A 16232-nucleotide genomic window follows, 5' to 3' on the forward strand; every position below is an offset into this window, starting at 1 on the left:
AGTCTTCTGTATAGCTCCTGGAGCACAGGTACAACCGCTCCATGTCTCAGCTTGGAGTCTGGGGGCACGTCTCTCTCACATGCCCCCAATGAGCCCCTGATGCACTACCCTGCAAAAGATATGCTGTTTTTCCTGTCGATGACAGTGTTGTGGGTATGATGGCCTTTGCGGCACTTAGAAACTTTTTTTTTTAACTTTTAATCTATACAATGGAATACTACATGGCAATGAGAAAGAAAATCTGGCCAGAAATCTGGCCATTTGTAGCAACATGGATGGACCTTGAGGGTGTTATGCTGAGCGAAGTAAGTCAGGCAGAGAAGGACAGGTACCATATGTTTGCACGTATAGGAGGATTAGGAGGAACTTAATGGAGGACCGTGGGGAAGAAGAAGGGGAAAAATAGTGGGGGAGAGGGAGGGAGGCAAACCATGAGAGACTCTTGAATGCTGAGAACAAACTGAGGGCTGATGGTGGTGGGGGAGAGAGGAAGGGGGGTGATGGGCATGGAGGAGGGCACTTGTTGGGATGAGCACTGGATGTTATATGGAAACCAACTTGACAATAAACTAAGAAAAAAAACTTTTAAAAAATTTTTGATGTGTACTTATTTTTGAGAGCGAGAGAGACAGAGTGTGAGCTGGGGAGGGGTAGAGAGAGAGGGAGACACAAAATCTAAAGCAGGCTTCAGGCTCCGAGCTGTCAGCACAAGCCCGATGCGGGGCGTGGGGAGTGGGGCTCAAACCCACGAACCACAAGATCATGACCTGAGCCAAAGTCAGATGCTTAACCGACTGAGCCACCCAGGTGTCCCTTGTGGCATTTAGGATTGCATTTAGGGAGCCTTGTGGCTCCCTTCAGAAACAGCCATCAGAAATTTTGAAAAAATAAATATTACTTACAAAACCTGGAAATTACACAGCACCCCTGGGGCCACCCAGCAAGGTTGCAGGTAAAGAGAAAGAGAGTGCAAGTGAGCATGGGCCTGGGGTTCTGTGTTTCCTGGGGTTCGGGGTGGGGGTCTAGGGCTTCCTGGGCTGACCCTTTCTTGGTAAGTTCAAAACGTAAGAGCTGGAATTTAAAGAAGAGAAAAAAATGTAAGTAGCCAAATGGTCAGTTATTGAAACCAAACAAGATTTCCAGAACAAAGGAGCCTCAGAGGGTGTTGGGGGGCGGGGGGAAGGGTGAGGGGAGTAGCCCGGCTCTGATCTCCAGCCAGTGTGTGGCTGGCCATGTATTTATTCCAGATAAGTCATCTCTGAAGTCGATGCCTCTACAGACAAAGTGAAAAAAGAGGAAACCCAACTGTCAGAGCTTATACTACAACAGCTCAGTCTTTTGCTCAAATGAAAAATCTTGGCACCATCCTCCCCTGCCCACCTCTAATCCTTGTCCATCTGAGCGAATGGGTCTCACCAAGTTCACTGCTACTGCCAGACTGCATCTTCTTTTCTCCGGGTCCTCAGTGCCTCCCAGTTCACCTCCCTGCCTCCCCTCATGTCCCCTGGAGTCTGTTCTCAACACAGCAGCCGGAGGGATCTTACAACATGATGTGATGTCACCATCCTTCCCACAGAATCCTCCCATCTCATAGCGGAGGCCAGAATCCTTCTGTTGGCCCGACCTGACCTGGCCTGGCCTGGACCGTCGATCACACATCATCTGCCACTTCCTTGTCCAGCCCCCTGATCCCTTCGCCAGGCCTCAAATAGGCTAAACCCATTCATACACTGAGGCCTCTGCCTTTGCTGGCTGGCTCTACATGGAAGGTTCTTCCCTTCCGATGGCCACGCAGTTCCCGCTCTTGCTTCTCTAGGTCTCTGCTCAAATGTTATGTGACCACATACGCCTCTCTGAGCGCCTCTATACAGTAACCACATTCCCTATCCTGGGAATCCCCGGCCATACTCCATAGCACTTGTTTCCACCTAAAATTGCACTTATGGATATATTTTGGGAGGTGAGGGAAAAGTGGGAAGTAGTCCTGACATCTAGAAACTGTCCCTGCATGTATAGCTATGTCTTGGTGTTCTCCTGTTGAACATAAAGAATTTCTGGGTGGCTCAGTCAGCTGAGCATCCGACTTCAGCTCAGGTCACGATCTCACGGTTCATGGGATCGAGCCCCGCCTCGGGCTCCATGCTGACAGCTCAGAGCCTGGAGCCTGCCTTGGATTCTGTGTCTCCTTCTCCGTCTGCTCCTCCCCTGCTCTCTCTCTCTCTGTCTCTCAAAATAAACATTAAAAAAAAAAAAAAAAGCAGAATCTCACAGAACAGCATCAGACAACGTCTTGGCCATGATGGGCAAGACGAAAAACAAGACTGCTCCATACTCATGTGTGAACACAGCAAATGTAGGCAGTGTCACGTCATAGCATACCACACCTCGCCTCGTTACTATGATTGCTGTTTATTAATTACGGTGGTGACCGCAATCTGGTCTCCTGTTTTTCAGATAGGATTTATTGAGCAACCCTAGCACTGACTCATCCCTGCTTCCTGACAGCACCCAGTCCAGAGGAAGCCCCTCTTCCCCGGGTCCTCTCCCAAACCACCCACCCAAAGCCTGTATCCTGTACATGTTCTTCTAACACCCTTGTCCCTTGGTGCGTGGTCTCCCTTGTGGCAACAAGTAATAAACCCAACTTTCATGGCCAGGGGTTCCTGGTTGGCAGTACAGACCCCCACACATTGACAGCACAAATACGTACATTTTATTTGGTTTGGGGACTTAACTGGCTGTCCTTTCTCCCAGAATGTACATTCCCCGAGGGCAGGGGCTTTGTGCTGCTACTCCATTTACGGACCTAGAAAGTGTGTGGCGCATAGTGGGCTCTCAACAAATACTTATTCACTGAATTCAGAGTGTTTGCCAGCATTAAGTCAGTGGTTTCTTTCTTTTTCTTTAAGTTTATTTACTTTTGAGAGAGAGGGGCAGAGAGAGACAGAGACAGAGAATCCCAAGCAGGCTCCATGCTGTCAGCACAGAGCATGACGTGGGGCTCGAACCCACAAACTGTGAGATCATGACCTGAGGGGAACTCAAGAGTTGGACGCTTAACTGACTGAGCCACCCAGGTGCCCCATGTCAGTGGTTTCCGACCTCCGTGTTGGATACGTTCAGCCAGGTCTTCAATTTGGGGTCAAGCTTCCTAGAGGTGGAGCCCTGGTCAGTGGGGCCAGCCCGGGGCAGGTCTGGGGGCAGGGGGTGGCTTTGTCAGTGTCGGTTCCCAAGGGAGGGGCCGGGTGTCAGTGATTGCTCTCCCGGAGGAGCAGCTGGGATCAAGGTCACCGGTGAGTCACCGGGTAGGCTGTGGGTGCATAAAGGAGCAGGGCAGGGCTGGCCCAAGACAGACAGACAGTGTCCTGCCTTCCCCTGGTGGCGGTGCGGTAACTGCATGAGGGAGCAGCGGCCACATGGCAGCGGTCTCCCTTAAGCGGTGCCCATGAAGCCCCTTCCCCAAATGCTCTCCCCGTACCGCCTGAAAGCCACAGTTTAGACCTTTGTTTGCTCTCAAAGCACACTCATGGGGCACCTGGGGGGCTCAGTCAGTTACGTGTCTGACTCTTGATTTCAGCTCAGGTCAGGATCTCACGGTTCATGGGTTCGAGACCCACGTTGGGCTCTGCACTGACAGCGTGCAGCCTGCTTGGGATTCTCTCTCTCCCTGTCTCTCTGCCTCTCCCCCGTGCACTTGCACTCTCTCTCTCTCTCTCTCTCAAACTAAAGAAGTAAGTATTAAAAAAAGAGCACACTCATGTTTCTGTGCCCTACAGTGCCTGTCAGCGGTATGGGAAGGCCACAGGGGGTGACAGTTTCAGCGTGTGGGTCGGGGCATCTGCAGAGACGCCAGGGAGGAGATGGAGATGTCCAGAGCCCAGCCCGTGATGCCGGCGGAAGGGGAGCTGGACCCAGGGGGTGGGAGTGAACTGCAGGAAGGAAGATAAGAGAACATCACAGAACAAATGCCTCCTTTTAGAACTGTGGGCTGGGGCCGGCCCTGCTCCCTTCTTCCCAGAAACCAGAAGGCAACACGCAGTATGAGACAGTGGTTAATAAACAACTGTTGAAATGCAAAACAGTGTGTGTCGTGTGCTATCTTTGGAGCTCAAAGTGGGAAAAATCAGCAAGTTCGCTTGTAAAGGCGTGTGTGTAAATGAAGATGCTCAGGGAGGGCGGGGAGAGAATGGACCCGGTGGTGCCTGTGAGTGAGGACAGGCGGTGGGGCCGCTGAGGGACAGAGTGGAGACAGAGCTGGGATGTCGGACGGTTTGATTTCTGAGCTGTGGGACTCTATTGCTTTTTTTAGTGGGGGGAGGGGGGAAGAATCTATTCCTTAACCAAAAAAGAATTTAAGTTTTTTTTAGTCTATTTATTTTGAGAGAGAGAGAGAGAGAGAGAGGAGTCCCAAGCAGGCTTCTTGCTGTCCACATAGAGCCTGACACATGGCTTGAGCTCACAAACCACAAGATCATGACCTGAGCTGAAACCAAGAGTCAGGATCCTTAACCAACTGAGCCACCGAGGCGCCCTTCAGAAAAGAATTTAAAGGGGCGCCTGGGTGGCTTAGTCGGTTAAGCGTCCGACTTTCGCTTAGGTCATGATCTCGCAGTTCGTGGGTTCGAGCCCCGCGTCGGGCTCTGTGCTGACTGCCAGATCAGAGCCTGGAGCCTGTTTCAGTCTGTGACTCCCTCTCTCTCTGACCCTCCCCTGCTCACACTGTCTCTCTCTCTCTCTCTCCTAGAAATAAATAAAAATATTAAAAAAAAGAATTTAAAAACAAAGTCAGAAGCTTAAACAATGAAGTTCTGTGCAGATTAGGGTGGGAGAAAGAAAAAGATACAGGAGATTTGTACTCATCTATATGGTCTGGATTTTTTAAAAAAAAATATATTCTAATTTTCTCTGTATAATTAAAAGTAATGGCTTAAAAAAAGAAGGGAGGGAGGGAGGAGAAAGCGGCATTTGGGGACCACCAGAGCACTCTGGGCGTGTATTCTGGCTCTGCTATTTACTGTGTAACTGTGAGTGGGTGTGTGCCTCTCTGAGCCTCAGTTTCTCCATCAGTGAAATAGGAATGATGATAATAGTAATCATAGTAATAATCCTAGTTTCTACTTCACAGGATTCTTGAAAGGGTTAAATTAAGACAAAATCATCTGTACAGAGCACTTAGCCCAGAGCTTTGGAACTAATAAACCCTAAAAGTATTCGCAGCCACAGTTAAAATGAGATGTTTGTAAAGTGCCGAGGAATGTCCCTGGGTTACTTATCCAAGTGCTCAATTAATTATAGTTATTATTTGGGAATATCATCATAACTTTGGAGGTGTGCTCTGGTAACTCCCCAGCCGGGGGGCAGGGGGGACAGGCAGGGGCCATGTACCTCTCACTCACCACCCCTGAAGCTCCATCCCATTAGGGGTCTGATCCCCGCCAGTTGGTTGTGACCGGGGTGACCGCCACCCCCGAGGTCCTCTCCCTGGCACCCAGGAAAGTATCACAGAGATAATAGACACTGTGCCCAATGCAACTTAGTTCCATGTCATATGGGTCCCTGCATGGCTGAGTGGCAGACATGAGTTGTTTAAAGGCCAGAGGCTTTGCTCCTTGGCATGTTGGTTTCAAAACGTTCAGCATGTTCTAGGCTCGAGGCTGCAGAGGATTAGTTCCTGAGGGAGATGGGGCTCCGAAGTGATTATCATCGTCCTTATCCTTACAAAGAAATCATGCTCAATAGAGCAGAAAATACAGGAACTGAAAAATAAAACTAAGACTGTTGCAGAGATTCAGATATAATGCTGTGACAGGGCGGGAGAGTGAAGGATGAGTCTTAAAGCACATGCCCTTGACCTTGCTCGGTGGGTAACATTTAACAGGGGCAGAGGAGGCATTCCATGGCGGTAACAAAGAGCTGGCATGGGGAAATTGCAGGGACAGATTCCAGAAAAGAAGAGATGGCTCTGGGAAGACTATGGGGGCGGGGAGGGGGGGCGGAGGGGTGTTAGGAGATGTGAGAAGACTAAAAGGGAGAGGAAAGGCGGGTCTCACTCCTGCTTCCTGTCCGGCCCTTGTTTCCTGCTGCAGACCCTAGCAAGGCGCATAATACAACAGGCTTTGCTATCCCACAAAGAACCACTGGAGCAGATAAAATGTTAATGTTTATTCACACAAAGGGTTACAGCACAGCCTGTTGAGAGCAATGAGGTATCTTTATGTGTCAACATGGACATATCTTGAAAATTGAGATGTTGAATGAGGGGGAAAAAAAGGCAGTTTGCAAATGGATACAAAGAGACCATCACATGTGTGGACATTATGAAATCTTACAAAGCAATGCCGTGAAGTCCATGCTGTTTGCAGATAGTTGTTTATATTGTATAAACGTAAAATCACCACATAGGCACACACACACACAATGTGCTGCGGTATGATAGAACACTTTGGGAACCCCAATGATACTGAAGATTTTCTGGGAAAATATAGGTGGTCAAAACTATCTCAAAGATATGTGGAGGGGCACATATCAGTTGCTCAGTCGGTTAAGCATCTGACTTTGGCTCAGGTCATGATCACATGGTTTGTGAGGGCTCTGTGCTGACAGCTCAGAGCCTGGAGCCTGCTTCAGATTCTGTCTCCCTCTCTGTCAGTCCCTACTGTACTCATGTTGTTTCTCTCTCTCTCCCCCTCTCTCTGTCTCTATCTCTCTCTTTCTGTCTCTCTCTCTCTCAAAAATGAATAAACATTAAAAATATAAAAAACATTAAAAAAAGATATGTGGAAACCATGAAAGGCTAGATGCCAATAAAAGGAATTTTAGGGGCGCCTGGGTGGCTCAGTTGGTTGAGTATCTGACTCTTGGTTTCAGCTCAGGTCATGATCTCACAGTTCATGAGTTTGTGCCCCACATCCTGCTCTGTTCTGACAGCACAGAGTCTGCTTGGGATTCTCTCTCTAACCCTGCTTGCTCTCTCTCTCTCTTTCAAAATAAATAAAAATAAACATTAAAAAAGGAATTTTAAAAGTTATTGATAAAAGAGGTCCATCTACCAGGAAGATGGAAGATAAGATGGTTCTAAATATGTGCTCCACACGACAGAACCTCAACATACATGACATGCAAACTGAGCGATAAATCCACCACTGTGGTTAGGGACTTCAACAGTCCTCTCTCTTCCCATAAAGCAACCAATAGAACCACCAGACACAAGGTAGAAGATCTGAACAGCACAATCCACCCGTAGGCTCTGGCTCTCATTTACGGAGCACTCCATCTGACAGCAGAATAGACATTCTCTTTGAGGTGCCCACGAGACTTTCACTAGCATTATTAGATCTTCGACCATGAGACAAATGCCACTTAAAAAAAGAAATTGAATTCATGCAGAGGGTGTTCTCTGACCGTAATGGAATCAAAGTCAAAATCAATAACAGAAAGACAAATAAAATCTCTACGCATGTAGGAATTAAACAACACACTTTTCAATAATCCATGGGTCGAGAGGGAAGTCTCAAAAGAAATTAAAAAAACAAAACAAACCAACACAATCAATCTCAGCAAGACGTCTGTCAGGACGATACCATATTAAAAGCCGCAGAAGTCCAATTCCCTCTAAAAGCTGTTGTAAGCAGAGAAACCAAGGTCTTCACACAACGCTGTAGAGAACTGATCTGTCATGTACCAGCGAGAAAGTGACCTGACTTTTCTCCCTCACAGAAGAAAACTTACACATGGCTGGCCAACAGCATTCTCTGCACCCCATTCTTCCGATATAATTGGAATGTAATTTAATACAATATAATTTCTTACTGACTTTCCTCCAAGATTGGTATGATGTATGAGCACGACGTTTCAGATGTGCACCTGAATTTGAAAGCATTTCTCTATGGTTTTTTCCCTTTCTTTCTTTCTTTCTTTCTTTTCTTTCTTTCTCTTTTTTTTTTTTTTAATGCGGGACGTGGTGGAGAATTGTGTGTTCACTGAAGTTCATCATTGGTATAATAGTGGATCATGGGCGACGAATCATGTACACTTCTGATGACATAATTGAATATAAACAAAAATACAACATATTCCAGTATGTGGGATGCAGTGAGAGCAGTGTTAGGGGAAAGAGAGGTATCACTAACTGCTTACATTAGAAATAAGGAAGAGTTTCAAGTTAATAACCCAACTTCCTGCCTCAAAGGACTAGAAAAAGAAGAGCAAAATAAATCCAAAGCAAGGAGAAGGGAGGAAAGAATAAAGACAAGAGAAGTAATCAATGACATGGAAAATAGGGAAACAATAGAGAAAATCGATGTAACAAAAATCTGGTTCTTAAAAAAAAATCAATAAAATTGATAAGCCTCTAGTAAGACTGATGAAAAGAGAGAAGACACAAACTATCAATAGCAAGAGTCAACCAGGGGATATCACTATACATTTGGTTGATCTTTTAACCCACAGTACAGTAAAAAACTCATTGTTTTCTTAAAAAAAAATTTTAAAAAATAACAAAGATCAGTGTGGCATGTTCCAGAAATAATTAAAGGAAGGAAATACTAATCATAGAAGTTATAATGCTTGTTTGAGGCTCCAGGATTATAATTAAAAAAAAAAAAAAACCCACTGATACTGTACTCACAGGCTACACACCTTTATGTGTCCTGTGAACACAAATTGTTAATACTAAACAACTCCAAAATAAAAACAAATTTGAATTATGGCAGTGCCATATTACATGAGGCACTTGTTGGCATATATCATCTTTAAACTGCATTCCAGATGACAGTTCTTTTATAAATTACAATACAGTAACAAAATTATCTTTTTAAAAAATAAGGGTCACCGTAGGGGTGCCTGGGTGGCTCAGTCAGCTGAGCGTCTAACTTCGGCTCAGGTCATGATCTCATTGTTCTTGAGTTCAGTCTCCATGTTAGGCTCTGTGATGACAGCTCAGAGCCTGGAACCTGCTTCGGATCCTGTATCTCCCTCTCTCTCTGGCCCTCCCCCACTAATGCTCTGTCTCCTTCTCTCTCTCAAAAATAAATAAATATTTAAAAAATTTTTTAAAACATTAAAAAATAAGGGGCTCTGTAGATCTTTTACTACAAAGAGAATAGGGGACTACTATGAACAACTTTACAGGGACAAATTTGACCATTTCCTCAAAAACTACAAACTGTCAAACTCAATCAAGATGAAATAGTCAATCTGACTCATCCTATAACCATGAGAGAAACTGAATTAGTAATTTTAAAACTCCCAGGAAAAAAAATCTCCAGGCTCAGATAGTTTCACTGGAGAATTCTACCAAACATTTAAAGAAGAAAAGAAGAATTAATGCCAATTCCACATGATTTCCTCAAAAAATAGAAGAGAAAGGAACACCTCACAGTTTATTTCATGAAGTTAGTATTACCCTGATGCCAAAAGCAGTAAAAAAAAAAGAAAGAAAGAAAAGAAAGAGACTATAGACCAATATTTCTCATGAACTCAGACACAAACCTCCCCCCCAAAAATATTAGCAACTAGAATTCAGTGATGTACAAAAATAATTAATTGAAGTGCCTGGGTGGCTCAGTTTGTTGAGAGTCTGATTCAAAATTTTAAAAAATAAGCATTTAAAAAGAATTAATTACATACCATGACCAAGTGGGATTTATTCTAGGTATGCAAGGCTGGTTCAACATTTAAAAATCAAATAATGAAATCTACTATATCAACAAGCTAAAACACAAAAATCATATGATCATATCAATTAATTGATGCATAAAAAGCATTTGACAAAATCCAACACCCATCTGTGATCAAAACTTTCAGCAAGTTTGGAATCGAGGAGAATTATCACAACTTGATAAAGAACATCTCCAAAAATCCTACACTAAACATTAAACTTCATGGTGAAAGACTGATTTCCCTCTCAAATTGGGAACAAGACAAAGATATCCACTTTCCTCGCTGTTACTTAGCATAGTACTGGAAGTGCTAGCCACTGCACAAATGTAAGAAAAGATAAATTTTTAAAAATACAAATTAAGAAGGAAGAAATAAAACTCTTTATTTGCAGATGACGTGATTGTTTACATAGAAAATTCCAAAGAATCCACGCAAAAAACCCTCAGAGACTAATAGATATGTTTTGCAAGATTACAAGATATGGGATCAACACAAAGCAATCAATTGAATTTGTACACAAAAACCATGAAAATGCAAGAAGGGAAATTAGAAACACAATGTCATTTACAGTGGCTCTAGTGAAAATGAAATCATTGGATTATACATGTAACAAAACAGGTACTGTTTACGTACAAAATTGATGAAAGATATCAAAGAGGAAATACATAAATGGAGAGATATACTGTGTTTATAGATTGTGAAACTCAACATAATAAAGATGCCAATTCTCCCCACATTGATTGATAGGTTTAATACAATTCTTTTTACTACATCAACAAGGTTTTTAGAGACATAAACAAGCTCATACTAAAATTCATATGAGCCCCATGTGGGGTTCTGTGCTGACAGCTCAGAGCCTGGAGCCTGCTTTGAGTTCTGTATCCTTCTTTCTCTGCCCCTCCCCCACTCATTCTCTCTCTCTCTCTCTCTCTCTCTCTCTCTCTCTCTCTCTCTCTCTCTCAAAAATAAATAAACAATAAATATTTTTTTTTAAAAAAGAATGAATAGATATTTAGACACTGGGGAAAACATACTTGCAAACCCACATCCAGCAAAGCACTAGTTTCTGGAATATATAAAGAAGTCTCAAAACTCAGCAGTGAAAGCAATAGCAAATAATCCAGTAAGAAAACAAGCAAAAGACAGGAATATTGGATTTTACTGAAAAGCGTATGAGATGACAAATAGGTACATGAAAAGATATTCAACCTTATTAGCCATCAGGGAAATGTAAATTAAAACCACAATGGACTCTGGTAACTTAATATAATTTCATGTATCCATTATATCTCAAATAAAAAAACTCCACACACACACACACACACACACACACACAAAGCCACCTACTCCACAATGAGCTCTTACTACCTACCTATCAGAATGGCCAAAATAAAAAATAGCGACAACACCAAATGCTGGTGAGGAAACACAGAAACTGGAACCCTTATACATTTGCTGGTGGAGGTATAAAATGGCATCACCACTCTGAAGAACAGTTTGGCAACTTCTTATAAAACTGAATATGCATTTACCATCTAACCCAGCAATTGAACATTTATCCCCGAGAAATGAGAATTTATGTTCTTACAAAAACCTATACACAGATGTTTGTAGCAGTTTCATTTGTGATCGCCCCAAACTGAAAATACGCCAGGTGTCATTCAGCGAATGACCAGTTAAACAAACCACGGACCATCCATGCCATGGAATAGCGCTCGGCAATAAAAAGGGAGCAAACTTGAATGAATAGCCAAGCTCTTCTTCTTTTTTAAATTTTAATACTTTTTTTAAAGCAAACTCTACACCCAACTTGGGGCATGAACTTACAACCCGGTGATCAAGCGCCACATGTTCCATGGACTGAGCCATCCAGGCGCCCCGCCAGGGACTTAATGCTGAGTGAGAAAAGTCAATCCCAACATGTCAGGCACTATATGGTTCCATTAAGGTAGCATTTTGATTTTTTATTTAATTTTTTTAAAAACATTAACTTATTAAAAATAAATGTCTTTTTTATTAAAGTTTATTTATTTTGAGAGAGAGGGAGAGAGAGGGAGAATCCCAAACAGGCTCCACACTATCGATGCAGGGCTTGAACTGAAGAACCGTGAGATCATGACCTGAGCCTAAATCAAGAGTTGGACGCTTAACCGATTGAGCCACACCTAGGAGCCCCAACATCGTCTTTATAAAATGCTTCCTATTTTATTTTGAGAGAGAGAGAGAGTACATGAGCATGTGCAGGGGGAAGGACAGAGAGAGGGTGAGACAGAGAATCCCAGGCAGGCTCATGCTGTCAGCCCCAGAGGCTGACACAAAGCTGGAGCTCATGACCTGAGCTGAAATCAAGAGTGCAATGGCCCAACCAATGAGGCACCAGGTGCCCCCATAAAACAGTTTTCAAATGAAAACATTTAGAAATGGAGAACATGGTAGTGATTTTCAGGGATAAGAAATGGGGAGGGGGGCGCCAGGAGGGGTACAGGTATCCAAGGGCAGCATGAGTGATTCCTGTGATGTGGGGGCTGTTGACTGTTAAGTCGCTTGACTGTGGTGGTCACATCTGAGCCCACAAAATTATACAGTCTTACACACATGCATGCGCACACACACATACAAATACAAATCCAAAAAAGACTGATAAATTATGTCAACACCAATATCTTGTCAGCATACCATAGTTGTGTTTTTTTTAATGTGTATTCATATTTGAGAGAGAGAGACAGACACAGAATCCGAAGCAGGCTCCAGGCTCTGTTCTGTCAGCACAGAGCCCAGTGTGGGGCTGGAACCCACAAACCATGAGATCATGACCTGAGTCGAAGTCGACACTCAACCAACTGAGCCACCCAGGCGGCCCTCACCATAGTTTTGAAAATGTCAGCATTGGGGAAAATTGGTCACACTGTACAAGGATCCTCTCTGTATTGTTTCTTACAATTACATGTGCCTCTGCAATGATCTCAATACAAATATCAATTCAAAAGGTCTTTAAAGGTATTGACCCTCTTACTACAACCCTCCCCCCATTAAGAGGACCCAAGTTCAAATGATTTTAAGGAACAGACTATTTCCTGTGCTATTTCAAGTGTTTCAGGATATATGAAAAGATGGAAAACCACCTGATTCATTTTTCTCAAAGAATGTGAATACTAAAGCCACACGTGGAACCCCCATCTATAAACGAGGTTTTGAAAATGAAACATCTTTAGCTGAGGCAGAGCGGAGGGCAGGGAGCTGCCGACCTGCATTCATGCCCTCCCCCAAGACCTTCCCTCCCCGCCACCCCCACCCCCAGCTACACTTAGAGCCTCTATGGAAACAAAGGGCCCTACAGCTCACTGTTGGAAAATAACTGCTTTGCAAACCCTTAATTACTGAAAATCATAGCTGTGAAAATCTCAAACAAAACACCAGCAAACTGAATTCAATGAAAAACAACGATTTGCTATCACAAGGAAGTAGCGTTTATCTCAGGAGGGTTAAAATGGCATAGAAAGAGGAAAAATATTAATATGATACAGCAGTTCAGTAGATCCAATAAGATTTCCACCTGCTGAGTTCTAGATGTGCAAAAAAAAAAAAGAAATTTAGTAAAATTAATACTTCTCATTAAAAAAAACCCAATTTGCTAATACAAGGAAATCTCCTTAACCCGATAGACTATCAGGTAGGGGAATCTCCGTGGCTCTTAATGACATGGTCTGCAGCAGCGTAGGAAGCCTCACTTTTTGGAGTATATGTGAGTAGAGGTGGGGAGACCAATCTTTTGCCAGTTGGGGAGTCAGGGTAACAGACTGGAACAGCACTGTTCGCCAGGTAGAGAGGGTGCATCTGATGATGAGACACCCCCCATTGCCTGGAATGATGAAGGTAAAAGAGAAATCGAAAAGTGCCTCTAAGGTTCAGAGGGTGACTCAGTGAGCAATGTCAGACTCAGAAATGGAGCAGAGGTGGAACAGGAGCAGGTTTGATGAGCGATGAAGGAAATTTCTACTTTGGTTTGTACCTCTGTAGCCCCACACAAGGTGGCGTGAAGTGGGGGGATATACTAGCTCCTCCAAGAGCACCTGTTGCTTTCTTCCTGACTCAAGGTCTTTTAACACTCCAGGGAATTTTTTTTAATGTTTATTTATTTTTGAGAGAGAGAGAGAGGCAGAGCTTGAGCAGAGGAGGGACAGAGAGAGAGAGGGAGACAAAGAATCTGAAGCAGGCCCCAGGCTCTGAGCTGTCAGCCCAGAGCCCGAAGCGGGGCTGGAAACCACAGACGGGGAGATCATGACCTGAGCTGAAGTAGGACGCTCAGCCGACTGAGCCACCCAGGCGCCCCCGGGAAATTTTTCACCATAAGCGAAATTTTGATTAATCACATTGTTCTCTAGTAAATGCTGGAGATTTATGAATATGGATTCTAATATCTAAACGGCAGCTGGCGAAACCCCAGATAGAAGTGTGGTCTTGCCTTGCTCTACTTCTCATGGCTGCGCTGTCAGCAAACTGGAGAAGCTGGGTCAATAATTAGTGTCATAATTATCATTACCGTCCTCTGCCCATGAATTAACAGTAATGAGAGAATATCCTGCTTTGGGTGAAAGGAGCTTTTAAACTAAAAAGATAAGGAAGAAGACAGGAAGAAAAACCCCTCTTCCTCCATCATGGAGAAAACTAAGAGCTAAATATTCCGGGAACATTTAAAAATTTTTTTTAATGTTTTTACTTATTTCTAGGAGAGAGAGAGAGAGACAGCGTGAGCAGGGGAGGGTCAGAGAGAGAGGGAGTCACAGACTCTGAAACAGGCTCCAGGCTCTGAGCTGGCAGTCAGCACAGAGCCCGATGCGGGGCTCGAACCCACGAACCGCGAGATCATGACCTAAGCGAAAGTCGGACGCTTAACCGACTAAGCCACCCAGGCGCCCCTATTCCGGGAACATTTTAAAGGGCATGGGGAAGGGTTCCACGCAGGACAGATGACAATGGAGAGGGGCACTGGGGACACTCACTCGCCCCCCGATTTGCCCCTGCTAACCCAGGTTCCAAAGTCTTCCTCAATTGCCGATTCCCTTGGCAAATAGTGTGATGCCATGTGTGAGCCTTGGAAAAACCAAGTTTCCGTGGGGCACAATAAATGACAGAAAATTTTTCCCTTGCTTCAGTTTTGTCTGGGCCCGGGTGGCCCAGATTTAGAGTGGGATTGAGTGAGCACAGAAACCAGAGTGGGAGGTGGGGGTAGGAGTGTCTCTAGGGAACCACGACTTATTCTCTGATCTTGAAAAAGGAGAGGATAAAGAATGACAGAAGAGGTCCTCAAAGAACCTTAAAATATTTATTGGCATTTGTGCCGGCACTTCTTGCTCTTTCAAAGCACTTGAATTTCTCCCCTCTCATTTAATCTTCACCCTGTGAAACTCCTGAACGGTGTCCTGATCTGTGGGTCCACCCTGGGAATTCCGGAGGGCCATGGAAGACTTCGGATGGGCAGGAGCACTCCCCAATTTAGAGACCGCACCCCCTGAAACACATGACAATGAACCCTGGAGCCATACTGAATGTAATTCATGCAAAACCCACCAGAAGCTGACTGGAGTTGCAATCGATTAGCTGCCTTGTGTTACATTTGATAGACGTTTAAATATGTATTTATATTGATTTTTTTTAATATTTAGAGTCCCTGTGTTTCCCCTGGTTTCTAACACAACAGTAGGTCCTTCTGAAAGCTTGTCAACCTTAGTCACCTCAGCCGAAGTGCCCTGTGGGTAAAAGGGCCTGGAGTGTAACATGCCAGGCAAGACAGCCTTCTGGAATCCCCAAAGAATGTCCTGGCAGAATGTGTGAAAGTGTGGGACGTATGGTTGCAACATCACACTCTGAAGACTTATTTTAGACAAACAAACACAATGGGGCAGTTGGTGAAATGAGTGGAGGCTGGAAGGCGAGGCGTCAGGGCTTTGGGTACAATAGTGGGTGCTGGTGCTCAAATAACTTCCAACCAACCCCTAGGGAACTCCTCCAAAATCCCTTAGAAGATACACAGCTTCCTTCTCCCAAGGTGAGAACAAAGTCATCTCCCTTTTGACTGACAGAGACGTAGAGCAGATTCGATGACCACCATGTGAATGTTGAAGGAAAGAGGGGCCAGAGGCTGTCCGTCTCCTGCTCCATCATTAAGTTCATAACGTTTTTTCACTTGGCTTTCAGATTCTGGCTGCCACGTGTAGTCGGTGTGTCAGATCCCACCCATGGAGGGCGCTTGCCTTTTCCCCAGGAGCCTCCAGAAGCAGCCTTACAGCATTATTTCTACCATTCATTATTTGTCTTTCAATCCACATGGCGGGTCTTACCCCCTTTGTAATCGCACCTCCCAGAGAGAGACGCTCACAGAGACGGACTGGACCCTGTCGGGGAGAAATTTACAACATGAACGAAGTGAGATGGAAACGAAAACTTATAGCTCCAGAACCTTGAGTAATTTTGTTCTGTTTTCACTTTTTAAAAATAATCATTCTTGAGCCACCTGGGTGGCTCTGTTGGTTGAGCATCTGACTTCGGCTCAGGTCATGATCTCATAGTTCATG

Source organism: Crocuta crocuta, unplaced genomic scaffold (genome assembly GCF_008692635.1).
Source record: "Crocuta crocuta isolate KB4526 unplaced genomic scaffold, BGI_CrCroc_1.0 scaffold7, whole genome shotgun sequence".
NCBI lineage: Eukaryota > Metazoa > Chordata > Mammalia > Carnivora > Hyaenidae > Crocuta > Crocuta crocuta.